Genomic DNA, 10,928 nt, shown 5'->3' on the forward strand with positions numbered 1-10,928 from the left:
ATATTTGCTGAATGAATGCATAGTTGTGTTAAGTCAAAGTCTCAGGAGAGATTAGAAGCTGTGTCAAGAATACCATTCTAGTATGTGTGTTTGGAGGGAGGGAATGTCAGTCACGTGTAATGGAGGGGGGGTGACGGAGGCAGGGCAAACTGCCGCCCTGCTCTTGGGTGTTCTGATACATCACGATGCCATGGGTGAAGCACGGGGGCTGAAGCACTGGGTGCACATGCATCTTTATGAAATGCGAGATGCCAGAAACCCTAAGGTACTGAAACTCGGTAATCGGGAGTCCAGATGGTTGTGGCTCCCGCAGTCAAGTACAGCTCAGAGCGGTGGGCCCCAAGGAGCCACCTGCACTGTCCCACCCCATTCCTCCAGGGACGGTGGCCAGGGATAGACAGCTGGCTGGGGCAGAGGTCAGTGGGGACCCAGGACAGGGAGAGGCTGCCCTTGTGACCCTGCCCCCATCAAGCCTGAGGACGACGGGGCAGGTGGAGAACAGAGAGTCCTGGGACCTGCTTGACAGTGTGGGTGGCCTGGCATGGTTGTACTAAGTGATGCTTTTGTCCGTTTAGACTTTCATTGTAACTCAGTATTTTCCAGTTGCAGAAGGAAATCATGTTATTGTAGGGATTTGGAAAAATCAAAGTTTAAAGTTTCAGAATCCTTCCATAGAACATGCTTTGGTAAACATCCTTCCAGTTTCTTATAAATTAATAAATTGTTCTCTTTCACATGTATACTTTTGGAGGGTATAATTTTAAAATTTTTTTTATTGTGATAAAACATATATAACACAAAAGTTACCATTTTAACCGCTTGTACATGTACAACAATTGCAATCACCATTGTGTATATTTACATTTTATATTCTATTCTTTTTTAAAAAAATTTTTTAAAGATTTTATTTAGAGAGAGTGAGAGAGAGAGCACAAGTGGGGGTGGGGGAGGGGAGAGGCACAGGGAGAAGCAGACTCCCCACTGAGCAGGGAACCCAATTTGGGGCTTGATCCCAGGACCCTGAGACCATGATCTGAGCCAAAGGAAGACGCTTAACCGACTGAGCCACCCAGGCACCCCTACATTTTATATGCTATTCTTTGTGAGAACTTACAGCATGACAGAAATGCTAAGCATCTCAATGTTATCATCAATAACATTTGCACACTCCATGCACATAAGTGCTATTATGCCCATTTTGCTGATAATGAGAATGTGGCATAGAGAAGTTAAGTCCCTATGGCAGGTTACAGAGCTGGTAAATGACAGAGCCAGTATTCAGGGAGGTCTGCTGGACTCTAAAGTCTTTACTCTTACAAAGTTTTGAGCACCATCTTGATGAAAGACCTCAGTGTGGGTGGGGGTGAACATGTCTTCATGTACCCATTATCTACACACAAAAACAAACTGGAAAATATCTAGTCCAAATTTCAGGTTAGATTTGAAACATTTCTACCCCAACAGAATGGAACTTACATGGTACTCATTCTCCTTATTTAGTGGGATAATTTATTTTAAGGATCATAAATATACTTATAGGGCTTTCATGAGCTCATCTGTAACCTTCATCTCCCAAACCTATTTTTCACAATTAGGCATCTCAACTTTCAATTCTACTTTTACAAGGTTAGGCAGAAAGAACCTTTGTGGTTCAGGAAGAGCAATGTAGCCCCACGGTGGCACCGGGAGAAGCTCTTGCCAGAGCTCAATGGACGACCTCCACTCCCCCAGGCTGGAGAACAAACTGTGCAAATCATACAGCGAGCCTAAAAAATGGGAAAGCAATCCAGGTGATCTATTTTTTTCAGAGTTCTTACTCTGTTGGCTTTTGTGTTTACCACCCACCTCACCCCAATTGTTTCAGAAAAAGGATCTCTTAGTGATAGGACCCAAGTCCAGAGCACACAACCCAGAATCACATGTATAAGTTGATGTTCATTCCCTTGATCCTAGTGATGGTTCTGAGAAAGACATTCTCAAATAAGACCACTAGGCTCTATCTGGTAGTGGTTCTCCCTAGCTTGGTATGATGTATTATTCTAAGAGGTGGAGGAGGGTGGGACAGGGAGATGCAGAGTCAGAAACTGTGAGGTAAAGACACCTTCTTCACTCCCTCCTTTTACTCTCATCATGGTCAAAATCAAAATCAGACAACTTTTTAAAGCAAAGGAACCTGGGACTAGCAGAGGGGAATGCTGAGTTTCTGTGAGGCAGAACCCAAAGCAAGGACATACATGTTTAATACCCATGCTTCAGGGCAGGGGGAAGGGATACTCCCTTTCAAAAATTGGCCAGATCCATCCCACAAGTCAGACACCGCTTGGCCTTTAGCCTGCTCTCCTCTGGGGAAGTCAACCCCTGCATTTTGACATGGCCTGAGGGCAGAACCAGGAGTAGAAGGAAAAAAGGTAGATGGACATTGCAGGGAGAGCTAAACTATCAGTTACCCAAGTCAACAGGTGGGTTCTGGGACCACCAGGAGACGTCTGTGAATCCTAAGGAAGAATTCAGGAGGGTCAACATAAGGGAAGAGTAAAATTAATCCTAGTAAATCATGGGCTGCCAAGGCTACCAGGAGAAGGCAGGTGGACCAGAGCTCCAGGAGGGGCGTGACAACCACAAACAGCCTCCTCGGGAGAGTCAGTGCTATTTTAAGAGACAAACAGTGTGACTGTGGTTAAAGATAATCACAGTCAGATGCTGCCAAAAGTAGACAAACATTTCTAGGCCTCTGCTATTTAGGGTATAAACGTGTATGTGTGTATGCCAGGCAGTGCTTATGTTAAGACCTTTGGCGGCACAGGGTTTATATATGCAAATAAAAGTAATACCCGGCAAGAAAAGGCTGCTTCTGGAACCGCTAACCCATCCCATAGTTTCAGGGACAGAATATGGAACTGTACCAGATTCTATTTGGTAATTTAAAAAAATGGAACTTGATACAAGGATCAGAATCGAGTTGGGCAGCAGGGTAAGTGGGAGAAAGAGCAAAACATGGAGAGGAAACCAGGATTCAACTTATTACACACATGCTCTTGGGAGAATAGTTGAATCTCTCTGAGCCTCAATCTTCTCATCTGTGAGATGTGCAGGCTGACCCCCAGAAGCTGGAGACCAAAGGAGATACCAGAGTCACACATAGTGGATGGCTAGGTGCTCCTTGTTTCCAGAACACTCTACTCGTACCCAGGACTTTATGTCCTTCCTTGTGCTATTTCCGTTGCCTAACTTCTTAGATGGAGAATATCCCCCATGCCCCACCCCTTCAAGACCCAGTTCCTGTGTTACTTCTTCACAAGGCCCACATACAACCTCCTCACTCCTCCAGAGGGGCGGATCATGCTGTCCTCTGGGCACATACAACACGAGCAGCTGTGTTCTACCTCACCGAGGTTTCTCATTAGACTAAGGGGCCCACAGGTCAACACAGAGGACACATGCTGGCTGCCTCCCCAGTACCCACTTCTCTTTCTCCTTCAGAGGAGCATCCCAGATTGCCCAGCTTTGTGAGTAGAAATCCTGTTCCTCCTCAGTCTCCACCTCCAGCCCCAACCCCATAGGCAGGGCCAAAAATCACCTTAGTAGTATTTTATTTTAATGGTCATGGGGACCAATTTAAGGATGGAGACATGACCCCACTCAGCACAGACAGGCCTAAACGCAGTCAATCTGGGGGACTTTTGACTTCTTTCTTCCCAGCGAACCTGAAGATCTATAAGTGAATTTCACTATAGCAAAAAATAGTCTAAATCCAGTTAGTAACACATTTAACCCAAACGTCAAGTTTCTTTTTTTGTCTAAAAGTGATAAATGAGGTGACTGAATACAAGGAGTTCTGATTGGCTGCTGAAGAAAGAATAGAAATTTCTGACCCATAAACGGCAGACTAGATATTTACCCAAACACAGCTGATAACTGTAATAATTAAAGAAACACATCTAAGATGATCAGCTTTGGACATAAATACAGGATAATGGCATACATTAAACTACTAACTAAATATAAAGATCTTTAGTAGTGACCTGCTGAAGAATTGCCTAAGAACCCAACACACTGGCCTCCAGGTGTAGGGAGAAGACCTTTTATCTCTTTCTTAATAAAAACTCACCCTGAATCAGCCCTAGGACCCAGCAGATCAGCAACTTGTTTGAAACAGGGACACTCCTAGTGATCAAAAATTGAGCAAAAGGCCAGTATTACAAGTCTAAGTTACAAGTCTGTTTTCCCAGAGAGTTTTGAAAAATATTCACTAACCTCCCACCCCATTTAATGGCTCACCGAAAATACTGCCCTGTAAGTCAGAGAAATATCTGATAATGAGAAAGAATATTATTGTCCATAAACTAACATTTATGGAGAGCATTCTATGTGCCAGGAAGCCAGGAACTATACTAAGTGTCACACACACAATCCATACTTTTTTTTTTTTCAAGTGTTGTGTATAACTGTCTTCAGTTTTTCTTTATTCTCCCTAGTTCGACTCAATTATTGGTAATCTTTTTATTTTATTTATTTATTTGACAGAGAGAGAGCAAGAGAGGGGACACAAGCAGGGGGGGTGGGAGAGGGAGAAGCAGGCTTCCCGCTGAGCAGGGAGCCCAATGTGGGGCTTGATCCCAGGACCCTGGGATCATGACCCAAGCCGAAGGCAGATGCTTAACGACTGAGCCACCCAGGCGCCCCCACACTTTTTTTATGTGAATCCTCACAAATACCCTAGGGACAGATACCTGTACTTTCCCAAGGATGCAGAGGAACAAATTGGCATAAAAAAGTTCAGTAACTAGACTAATGCAACTCGCTTAGTAAGTGCTAATGCTGGGATGGAACCAGTCTGACCCTCCCTAATCCGTGTGCCCTTCCCTTGGAGACCAGAGCTAAAGAGCGAATTGCCTGCACAACTCCTCTAGTTTACTCACAGAAAATGACAGATGAGCACAAGAGCACCAACTGGCCCATGATCCCTCCATAAGTAAGTCCCTATTGTGATGGGCACGCTCGAAGATTGCTAGAACCCCAGCTCCAGAACTCTGTAATTTGGTTCTTCTCTCAGCTGCAAGCCAAGGCATTCTGGAAAGACATACATTCACGGCAGCCTCTCCAAACCTGCCTCTCCATTATTTCCAAACGGTTGTCAGAGATCAAACAGAACAATAAAAATTATCCTATTTAAGGGGTTCCTGCCTGGTTCAGTCGGTGGAGCAAGTGACTCTTGATCTCAGGGTCACGGGTTCAAGCCCAACATTGGGTGTGGAGACTACTTAAAAAAAAAGAAAAGATTGTCCTATTTGAGTCCTAAGCTGATGCCATTCTAAAAATGCCATTCAGGGGCGCCTGGGTGGCTCAGTCGGTTAAGTGACTGCCTTTGGCTCAGGTCATGATCTCAGGGCCCTGGGGTGGGGCCCTGGCATTGGGCTCCCTGCTCAGCAGGAAGCCTGCTTCTCCCTTTCCCTCTGCTACTCCCCCCCGCTTGTGCTCTCTCACCCTTGCTCTCTCTCAAATAAAATCTTTAAAAATTATATATATATATAGGATGTCACATATATGTGTATGAATTTTATGGTACAGGATGCTAATCATGACTATAAATACAAATTAGAGGTGTGACTAAGCTATAATGAGCTAAATTTTGCTTTGCACTTGCACATTTTTGGCATAAAAAATGTACAAAGCCATTCCACCACCAGAATTACAGACACTGCCCCTGTCCTGTGTTTGAGGTATGTACCCACTGATACAGAAAAAGATGCAAGCCAGACAAGTAAACAAGAACTGAAATCTATACAACACAATGTGCAGATCATATCTCATGAAGCTGGGATCAGTAACTGTGGAAGAAGAGACAAGAGTGAGCACATAATTGTGGTAGAATGCTTGACAGGAAGCCACGGTAATTACAAATCCAGGTGAGTTACATCACAGATACTTTATAGTGGGAGGAAACCGAGAGGGTGGAGAATTTGGCTGACCTTCTCCAAGGGACCCGGCCAAGCTAGCATAAACTCTAATAGTCACCTGGGATGACTATACATCTCCCTGTCCTGAACATCTTCTCTTCCCCCAGGGCTGACCTGGCCTTTTGGGAAGCTCTGTTTACCTTCTCTTTTAACTCCTACACACACACACACACACACACACACACACACACACACACAGAGAAAGAGAACAGTTCAGCTCTGATTTTACTCTTGCAGCCCTAGCTTGTGTATGCTGGCAGAAGGTCATGGTTATATTTAGACCTGACCACCTCACTGGGAATGGGCTGGGAAACTGGCTGTTTGAAGAGATCCATAGACACTCTGGTAGAGTCGGCTGTTGCCACTCTAAAATGGAAGCACAATTTGGTGGTTAGGATGTAAGGTAAATTGGGAAGGGGGTAGAATTTCCTGACCATAGCACACACACAAAGAAAGGGACCTAAAAACTAGAAAGGCTGCAAAAAATCTTGAAAGGTTATTGAGGTCTTCCCCTTGCTTTCATACAGAGTCCTAGTAAACAGATATTTTTTAAATCCCTTTGTGAAATGGGAATTGGAAAAGATCTCAGAGTCCCCTGAGTACAGTGTCCTACATGTTGTAGAGTCTCCAACATTGCCAAGAGAGGGTCACTCCGCCTCAGTGGAGACCTGCCAGCATGCGTGAGCAGTCATGTAATCCTGCAGGAGGCAGCCGTGGGGGATGACAATGCCTCCGAGCAGAAACTAAGCCAGGTGGGAAAGCCCAAGGTGCTAAATGGTGAACGGGAATCTGGCCCCTTCCCTGGATTCCAGGGTCAAAATATGTAGGAAGGGAGGCTCCGGTCACGAGCTGACAGCTCCCCAGGTCATGAATTAGGAAGGGAGGGCCTCAGCAAAGATCCCTTAGGGACACAGTACAGATTCCTCTGGTGCCTGGGGACCAAAGAATGGCACATGAGCCCTTGAAGCAAGCCAGCTTCACACAAGGTACCAAAAACATGAACTCTAGAAAATTGTCTGGCTTTGTGTTTCTTTTATTCTGCTTCCCTTGTGTTCTCCCATAATATTTAGCAACACTTTTTGGAAAAGACTCGTCAAACTTAGTCCAGAATGCAAATAATACCCATTTGGGGACCAGAAGCATGGTAGTAACAAGAATTTTGGCACCTATGTTAGTTTCTCAGACAGGGTTCCTATTGCCCCAATCTAAATTCCACTCCCACCAAGAGATATTCTCATACATGCTCGGAGCACACTTGGAACAAGGTATGTGCCATCTCTTGCCCCCTCTACACTGTAGTTCATGAGGGCAGGGCCATGCCCACTGTGTTCACTGGCTATGATTTCTGACCATTCCCCAGTCCTGGAGGAGTCAGAAATGACCAGTCCAGGAGACCTTGGCTAACGCTCCTGGAATACTGGGGCAGCCACAGACATCCTGGGTTCTCCATGGGAACCTGATTAGAAGAACCAATTACAGAGCTTCTGGAGCTGGGGTTCTAGCGCACTGGCTATCCAGGCCTGGCTTCAGATCAACCTGACCTTCCATTTTCCCTGGAAGGTCACAAGAAGGCCCCTTGAGATGTCTCAAGAAGGTCCCCTGTATTGGCCAGTCCTGTTCAGAGACTTCAAGCCAATGGGGCAGACCCTGATTTCATTAGAGCCAGCAGGACCCAGCCCTCAGTTCTAGGTTCTGGATATCCAGCTGCGATTTCAGAGCAGTAAAGTTCCCCCAGAATCCCTCCAGACATTTAGAAACACCAGATGTAAGCAGACACTGTGGGGCAGATTTCTACAGGAGCAAATCTAGAGCAGGTGGCTAGGACACAGTTCCAGGAACCTAAGAGTGATTTCTGATTCACTGGGTTCCTCAACCCTTAGATTCCTTCCAAAGAGCTGGGTCTCCTCTCAGACTTGATCTAGTGCTTCTACCCTCTGCATCCCGCCAAACTAAAGGTCAGGACTATTCTACATTTTGCCATCTCTTCTACAAAAATACAAGCAGTATGCTCTAGGCAGAATGGTATCATTTAATAAATTTCCAGTTGACACCTGAGGTAAGTCGCTTCTCTTTCCCAAAGTGCTCTTCTTGTGGCTAAAACTGAGATCTTTTTGATCTGAGATGCTGTAAAATTCTAGTGTTCTATGATATATAATCAAGACAAGCTATGTATATGGCTGTCTCTAGACAAAGAGGGAAATGATGGATAGCACTGTGCTCAGCCAGGCACCTGGTGATGCCCCATGAGGACAAAAATTAGGATCACAGATGCTGTTCAGAATGATACAATCGAACACTCACACATCATTCAGTTAAAGGACAAATGAGTTCAGCCTGGGGCTCCACGCACCCACCTAGTCACATCTCCGCAACTCCGTCCTGCCCTGGCCAGCCACATGACCCATCTTCCCCCTCAGACTCTGGGGACCTGCTGGCCAGCAACGCTCTTTGTGTCACATAAAGGAGCAGGACTGACTGGAAGTCAGTTGGTGGAGGGGTTAGGGGGTTGGGAGATGGGAGCACGATGTCACTCTTCCTGTTCAGTACTGTTTTCAGGATCTTCCCACATTCAGGATCTTCCCTAAAAGCTGGCGTGTCTGAGCTCTGGGGGAGAACTTGCAATTTAAACCCTGTCTGTTTCCTCACAAACTATGTTGCTCAGAAATGAAAATATGTAACTGCCTCCCTTGAAAATTTCAGTTGGGAAGGCCCGGGGGTTTCTTTCCGCATCAGAGGGACTGCATCCTCCTGGAATTATGGAGACAGCAGGGAGGAGAGCCTCGGATTGGCCCTGGGATGGGATGGAAACTTTCTACTCTGGCACATCAATGTATCATGGACTATAAGCTCTCAGACAGCTCCATCCAAATAGAGATATAGTTCAAACCATAAATGTGAGCCACATATATAATTTTATTTTTTATATAATATAAAATAATTTTATATAACTTATATAATTTATAATTTTCTAGTTGTTATGTTGAAAAGTAAAAATAAACAGGTGCAATTAATTTTAATATCTAAATTATTGAGATTCCCATACAATTTTTTTTGTACTAAATCTTTGAAATCTGGTATGTAATTCGTACCTACGGTATATCTCAACTTGGACTAGCCTCATGTCAAGTCCTTAATAGCCACATATGGCTAATGGCTACTGAATTGGACAGCACAGTTCTAGAAGGCAGGTCTGACCTGTTTTCCTCTGTGGTACCCTGCCCATCCACGCTGCTTTGCTCTCACTATTTACTCAGTCCTTTAAAAACCCCTTCTTACCTTTTAGGGCCCAGAGAGAACCTTCTATCTCCTGAGAAGTCCTCTCAGACCACCCCAGGCCACTGTGCTCCCATCAGATTTTGCATAATTATTTCAGACAGCAGTCAGGTAGGACCTTGGAGTATCTTTCCTCTTATTGTCTTCAGCAACTATTCCTCCCTCCCATTGATTTTTTTTTTTTTGGTTATTATTTACTGTTTCATATTTATGGAGCAGCTCCCAAGTTGGATGGCAAGATCTTCAAGGGGGTGAAAATATTTTAAATTCTCTACTGTTGCTAGTCCAATACCTGTCACACATGGTATTCAAGTATTTGGAGGTTGATACAAGAAATGCTCAGCTCAGTTTCCCATATGATGAAGGAGCTAATGAAATCATTTGAATGTGACAGTTGGCACAGTTCCATGGAGACTATATACTTGCTAATGCTAACAATAATCTAACAGTTACCTAGAACTTACCATGTGCAAGTTCTAAGTGGTTTACATATGTCAACCCATCTAAGCCTTGTAGAAATCCCAAGACTAGATTCCTTGATCATCTCCATTTTCCAGATGAGGAAAATGAACCAGAGTTTACATGACTTGTACAAGATCACACAGATAAAGTAGCAGGGCTGGAATTCAAACTCATTCTGGCTCCAGAGTCCAAGCTCTTAATCATTATGATATATGTATGGCCTCTCAATCCAGCACAAACACAAAATATATTTGTTACAACTTGCATATCAGTATGTAGCCTATGAATCAAAGGCTCTCAGCCAGGGTGTTTCCTTATATAAAAAGAATTAAGTTAATTCAGAAAATGTAAACAGAAGCAAACAACAGGAGAGACATGAAATTCCTTGGTCTCAGAGAATGTTTCTCATAAATCCTCTTAAAACAAAGAACAGTACACTCTTCCTTTCAAAGGGTGTGAAGCAGGGGGTTTAAGTGGCAACAAGTAAGTTGTGAAATTCTGGATATTCTTTGATTCAGGAACTCCATTTCTAGGGATTTATCCTAAGGAAGTAATGATGGGCGTGCCAAGACTTAACTCTAAGACTATAAGCAATATTATAAGTATTGCTTATAATAGCCAAAATTAGAAGCAACCAAAAATAGATTGAAAATTGAAAAAAAAAACATATTTATGCATGGTAAAATTGTGCACCTGGTGGTATGCTGATAAACTAGCTCTTTGAATAAAACAAAAAACCTTGATTTGTGGTATCTGGCTGATCTCAAGCTACCAATGGTTTAACAATCCACTCTCAAAACCCTGAATATTTAATAATCCCAACCTGAGCAGAGCTGGCTCCAGCATTTCACTGAAGGCATACAGAAAAACGTCATAGAAGTTGTTCAATACATAATATGAAGAAAGTTTATAACACTATTATGTCATATTTCTGAACAAAAAAATACATACATGGGGAAAAAAGGTTAAGAGGATTATTCAAAATGTCACTATGGCTATCTCTAGGTAATGAAATCTTATTTTCATTTATTTGTATTTCTAAATGCTTTCCCAACATTTATATATGATTTTTCTAGGGAAAAAAATAATCAAGGCCCTCTTTCCCAGTTACAATAATTTTTAAATACCCTATTTTCACATTAGCCATCAGGGAAATCCAAATCAAAACCACACTGAGATACCACCTTACACCAGTTAGAATGGCAAAAATGGACAGGGAAAGAAACAACAAATGTT

The 10,928-nt window shown here is 43.6% G+C and overlaps 1 protein-coding gene across 1 annotated transcript in view; it reads right to left on the reverse strand.

Annotated features, from left to right (window-relative positions):
• KALRN (kalirin RhoGEF kinase) overlaps window positions 1–10,928 on the reverse strand; it is a 535,107-nt gene that overhangs the window by 98,841 nt on the left and 425,338 nt on the right. The window lies entirely within an intron of this gene.

Source organism: Leptonychotes weddellii, chromosome 1, assembly GCF_054177405.1.
Source record: "Leptonychotes weddellii isolate Sample4059 chromosome 1, ASM5417740v2, whole genome shotgun sequence".
Taxonomy (NCBI): domain Eukaryota; kingdom Metazoa; phylum Chordata; class Mammalia; order Carnivora; family Phocidae; genus Leptonychotes; species Leptonychotes weddellii.